Source organism: Lissotriton vulgaris, chromosome 4_1 (genome assembly GCF_964263255.1).
Source record: "Lissotriton vulgaris chromosome 4_1, aLisVul1.2, whole genome shotgun sequence".
NCBI lineage: Eukaryota > Metazoa > Chordata > Amphibia > Caudata > Salamandridae > Lissotriton > Lissotriton vulgaris.
In genome coordinates, this window is record NC_141691.1 from 39,326,825 (window position 1) to 39,332,824 (window position 6,000).

General features: G+C 46.6%; 1 non-coding gene and 1 pseudogene across 1 annotated transcript; both read left to right on the top strand.

Moving 5' to 3' along the window:
* The first annotated feature begins 448 nt into the window (after window positions 1–448).
* LOC147718304 (18S ribosomal RNA) lies at window positions 449–2,384 on the top strand (annotated as a pseudogene).
* A 785-nt stretch (window positions 2,385–3,169) lies between these two features.
* Window positions 3,170–3,323, top strand: LOC147718305 (5.8S ribosomal RNA). The gene has a single exon (XR_015295521.1). It is a non-coding gene; the product is annotated as a 5.8S ribosomal RNA (ribosomal RNA).
* Window positions 3,324–6,000: the final 2,677 nt, after the last annotated feature.

Below are 6,000 nucleotides of genomic sequence, written 5' to 3' on the forward strand. Positions count from 1 at the left end.
TGGACACCCCTGGCAGCATCCATGGCTGGGGCCCAGCTTGGGCCCTGGGCCACCGGTCCCCCATTCCCTTGCGCCCGCTCACTATTTTGTTGGGGCACAGAGTGATCAGATGGCTTCTCTTTCGTGCCCGGCCATCTGGTCACTGAGATCTCCTCGGCCATCTGGTCACTCGGATCCCCTTGGCCATCTGGTCACTCGGATCCCCTCGGCCATCTGGTTGCCCGCAATGCTTTCCTATGGGGTGACCAGATGGCTGAGCTTTCCTGGAAATCCAGATGAGATGCCATTTGCCTCCCCAATCCCACCGAGGGCCTCAGAGGTTGGGTACTTTCGCGCCTTGGGTCCTCTCTGTCACCTTGAGTGCACGGATTACAAGAAAGGGGTGTCATTTTCTTCCGGATTACTAGGGACAGGGTCAGTTAAACCTCCGTGAGGTCCGGCGATTCTGAATCAGGGGAAGGAAGGGCCCGGGTACACACCTGCCTCTCAGCCACATGGCCGGTACAGTGAAACTGCGAATGGCTCATTAAATCATTTATGGTTCCTTTGATCGCTCCATCTGTTACTTGGATAACTGTGGTAATTCTAGAGCTAATACATGCCGACGTGCACCGACCTCCTGGGATGCGTGTATTCATCAGACCAAGACCAATCCGGGCTTGCCCGGCCGCTTTGGTGACTCTAGATAACCTCGGGCCGATCGCACGTCCCCGTGACGTTGAGGATATATTCAGATGTCTGCCCTATCAACTTTCGATGGTATTTTCTGAGCCTACAATGGTGACCACGGGTAACAGGGAATCAGGATTCGATTCCGGAGTGTGAGCCTGAGAAATGGCTACCACATCCAAGGAGAAGGCAGCAGGCGCGCAAATTTCCCACTCCAGACTCGGGGAGGTAGTGACGAAAAATAACAATACAGGACTCTTTCGAGGCTCCGTAATTGGAATGAGTACACTTTAAATCCTTTAACGAGGATCCATTTGAGGGCAAGTCTGGTGCCAGCAGCTGCGGTAATTCCAGCTCTAATAGCGTATATTAAAGTTGCTGCAGTTAAAAAGCTTGTGGTTGGATCTTGGGATGGAGCTGGCGGTCCGCCGCAAGGCGAGCTACCGCCGGTCGCAGCCCCTGCCTCTCGTCGTCCCCTTTATGCTCTGAGTGTCCTGGGGGTCTGAAGCGTTTACTTTGAAAAAATTAGAGTGTTCAAAGCAGGCCAGTTGCCTGAATACTTCAGCTAGGAATAATGGAATAGGACTCCAGTTCGATTTTGTTGGTTTTCGGAACTGGGGCCATGATTAAAAGGGACAGCCGTGGGCATTCGCATTGTGCCGCTAGAGGTGAAATTCTTGGACCGGCCCAAGACAAACCAAATCGAAAGCATTTGCAAATAATTTTTTTATTACTCAAGAAAGAAATTCGGAGGTTTGAAGATGATCAGATACCGCCTGGGCAGGCGTTCTTTCCGCCATTTAGCCCCCAAGCTCTGGAACTCATTGCCTGTCTCCCTGAGAATAAATACCAGCCTCTTAAATTTCAGGAAGGAGCTAAAGTCGTGGCTCTTTGTTCAATAATTTCCGCCTTGTCTGTCCGCTCCTGGTCATCTGTTCTCAAATCTGCTAAAGCGCCGGGACATTCCTTTGGAGTAGCTCAGCGCTATATAATACCAACTTAACATTAACATTAACATTCCCATGACCCACCGAGCAGCTTCCGGGGGGAGTATGGTTGCAAAGCTGAAACTTAAACAAATTAATGAAAGGGCACCACCAGGAGTGGAACCTGCGGCTTAATTTGACTCAACGCGGAAAACCTCACCCAGCCCGGATATGGAAAGGATTGACTGATTGATAGCTCTTTCTCGATTCTGTGGGTGGTGGTGCATGGCCGTTCTTAGTAGGTGGAGCGATTTGTCTGGTTAATTCCTAGTTACGCGACCCCCAGCGGTCGTCATCCAACTTCTTAGAGGGACAAGTGACGTTCAGCCACACGAGATCGAGCAAAAACAGGTCTGTGATGCCCTTAGAAGACCGGGGCTACACGTGTGCTACACTGAATGGATCAGCGTCTGTCTACCCTTCGCTGACAGGTGTGGGTAACCCGCTGAACCCCGTTTGTGATAGGGATTGAGGATTGCAATTATTTCCCATGAACGAGGATTTCCCAGTAAGTGTTCGTCATAAGCTCGCATTTGATTAAGTCCCTGCCCTTTGTACACACCGCCAGTCGCTACTACCGATTAGATGGTTTTGTGAGGTCCTCTGATCGGCCCCGGCGGGGTCGGCAACAACCCTGGCAGAGCGCGAAAACATGATCAAACTTGACTATCTACAGGAAGTAAAAGTCGTAACAAGGTTTCCGTAGGTGAACCTGCGGAAGGATCATTAACGGCAGAGTGGCCCGAGTGTCTGACGGCGCCAGCCTGAAGACCTCGGCCCCCTCCTGAAAGCACACACCATAGGAAAAGGGCCCGGCCCTGCCCTGCCACGCCCCGGCTGGCGGAGCGGTCCGCAGCCACATGGGGTGCTTTGTTGAGGACCGGGACTTTGGAGGGACTCATCCCCTGGGGCGGGCCCGACTGACGTGTGAGGGACCATGGAATTGGGGACGGCCCCTATCCCCTGTCCCTCTCCGAGACAGAATCCAAGTTCACCCGGCATGACATCCCCTCAGGTTGGGGGTAAACCGAATGGCAGTGCATCCCCTGGCTGGTACCACCCCCTCCCTTTAAAAGCCCTAGTGCTGGCTGGGCCCTCCCACACCTGAGTCCCGGCCCGGCTGGGTTCCGGGCGACCGGAGAGTGACCCTTCTCACGCGGCATGGCAGCCTGGAAGAGAAGGGCCTGTGAGGTTTGACCTGGTCCCGTGTGGCCAGGCCGAGGGGTTTGAAGACTTGCGCTGTCCCTCCCGGTTACTCTGGGAGGGACCGGCGGCTGTGGGGCTGGCTGCTCCCATCGCACTGGGAGCCCCCTTCTTTCCTTGCCCCCGGGGCTCCCAGGCCGAGCGCCTGGCAATGTTTTTTTCTCCCAATGGTGCAGTCTGACTCCAAGAGGGGAAGCCTTAAACAGGGCGCCAAGACTGTCTCGCCATGCGGTCGATGGACGGACGGTGTCGCCTTCCTCCCGCCTCTCCTGCACCCGCAGGTGGGCAAAAGTTTTCAAAAATGTGCCTGTGACTCTTGGCGGTGGACTACTCGGCTCAGGCGTCGATGAAGAATGCAGCTAGCTGCGAGAATTAGTGTGAATTGCAAGACACAATGATCATCAACACTTCGAACGCACCTTGCAGCCCAGGGTTCCTCCCGGGGTTACGCCTGACTGAGGGTTGCTTGATTGTGAATCGCCCCAGGGCTTGCCTGGGATGTGGCTGGGGCCGTTACAGGGTTAGCTTTGTTTCCCCTTCGTCCTCCCGCAAGTTCAGACCCCCCAATCACCTGTGTCAGGGTCCCTCATCGGGTCCTGCTGCGGAGGTACGCAGCCGGCACGCCTGGTCCCGAGAAGGCAAGCGCGAGTCAGCTCCAGCAATGATCAGGGGGGCCCTATGTGCAAAATGCTGCGTCAATCCTTACGCCTGCTTCAAGCAGGCGCAGGGTTTTGACGCAGCAAGGGCCCAAAAGTGACTGAGTGAAATCTTGTAGATTTCACTCAGCCACTTTTGGGAGGCATTCCAGGGCCGGAACGCCTCCCCCTGAGATGGTACGCCTCTGCTGGCACAGGGCTTTACAACGTGACGCCTCTGGGAGATGTGTCACGTTGTATAAACCGCGCACCACAGAGCATCTATTAAGCCGCCCCTGCGTCACAAAAGTGACGCAGCGGCAGCATAAAAGCAGCGCAAGGGGCTTGTAAATCTGCCCCTCACTCTTTTTACATTCTTTCCTCTTTCTTCATATTTACTCTTCTGTTCTTATATTCTGTGTTACTTCCTAGTCTCGCTGTTCTTTGGAGGTACTCCCTATTCTTTCCTCACACTTTTGTTTTTATTCTAATACTATTCTCTCTGTAGTCACATTTCTTCTCTCTTTTCTTTTACTTTGCACTCTTTACTAATATTGCCATTTTTTATTATTGTCATATTCCTCTCATTTTTTCCCCCTTTTCTTATACTCCCGCATGTTTTCATATTCTGCTCTCTGTTCTCTTACTTCTGCATGTCTCCTCATACTACTGAGTTTTTCTTATATTCCTTCTCTCTGTGTTCATATTTTGCTTTTTTTCTTCATATTTCTTTTCTGATTTCATTTTCTGTTTCATATTGTTTGCTCTATTCTCTTATTCCTCCTTAACTCTGCGTACACTCTGCAACAGTTTCTTCATATTCTCCGTCTTTTCATAGTGATTTGTCTCTTTATATTTGTTTCTCTTGTCATACTTCTGCATGTTTTGTCATACATTTTTTATTGTTTTAATCCTCCATCTGCTTATACTCCTTCTTTTCTCCTCAATCTGTATTTGTCTAATGTTCTTGCACACCCCTTTTTTCTTTATATTCCACTTTTCCTCACATTCTTCGTGCTCTCTCTTGGTGCTGTTCTCTGTGTCCTTAAACACACTCTCTTCTGCCAGTATTCGTTTTTTGTTCAAATAGTTGCGTGTCTTTTCACTTCTTTTTTCTTTCGAGTATTTCTCTCTCTTTTTACAGTGCCCCCTCTGTCCTGTTACTCATTTTTTCTTCTTATAATATTTCTTCTCTCCTCATATTTCCATGTTTCTCTTCATATTCTCCTTTACCTACTGATACTTTTCAGTTTATTCATACTTCCTTCATCCTTTTATATTGCAGTGTCTGTTTATACTCCCCTTTTTGGTTATATTTGTCCTTGTTTCATAGTTTTTCCTCTATTTTTTTGTAAGTACTTTTATTTCCATTGTCTCACTTTTCTCATCATAATTGTGCATCTGATCTTATAAGTAATATTATAGAATATTTCATACATGTATTTTTGTAATGTTATATGTATTTTTTTAATAGATTCTATCTATCAATACTGAAGAAACAGTGTAATGCCTACCCAAACTCAGAAGAGGAAACAACAAAAGAAAGGTGTTTATTTGAAGAGAAGTCATCCACAAGATTTACATGAAGAACCGTGTGTTAAGAAAAAGAAAAAAAAGTCCTGGTAAGAGAAGGAACACTTTTCTGAAGAAAATATTAAAGACTAGGAGTATTGAGGACAAAAGGAAAAATGGCATTAGTGTGTCTGCAAAGAAAAAGAAAAAGAAGAATAAAGAGAAGAATCATGGAAAGTCAACTACAGAAAAATAGTGTATTGTAAAAGGAGGAAAAATCAATTTATGGAAATTAGGAAAAATATGTTTAATAATAGAGTTGTTTAAAATTTACTAAAAGAAAATAAGGGGTGTAAAAAAACATTTTATAAGAAGAAGAAAGGTATAGAAAATGTAGTTGAGAACGCTTTGGAATGAAAATCAAAATTGTTCATTTTAGTAATCAATAGAATTTGATCACTAGAGAAGCCAATACATTTAATGAAGGCCAAAAGTAAGTTGAGAAGAGGAATTAACAGAAGTCATTTTTGTGAATTTTATTTTGGTGAATGGAAACATAGTTCAAGTTGTGAGCCTTTTTTTAATGAAGAAAGTTATTTTCAGAGTAAAGATTTGTTGCATGCAGTTGACACTAGTGGTCGTGCTTATGAGGTTAGACATAGTTGACCTATTGAGAAAGGGAAAAGGGAAAATTGTTTCTAGAAATGCAGAAGAGGTTTTAGCTGATGAAGTTTTAGGGAGAAGTCCTAAAGCTCCAGTGAACACTTGGAATTGTAGTAATATTTGCAGTGTAGGGCAAGAATGTATTGATTTTTTACGCAATTTCTTACGTAACTATACTAAGAAAAGTGTTAAACAAAAGATTAAGATGTTGCAAGGACTAGACCCTTGCAAAGTCAGAGAAAATACTGGTTTGCAAGGTCATTCTCTGGCTTGTGTTTCTGAAAAAGTATGTCAAAGTATTTTTTACCATTTCAGGATGTTAGCAGTACATC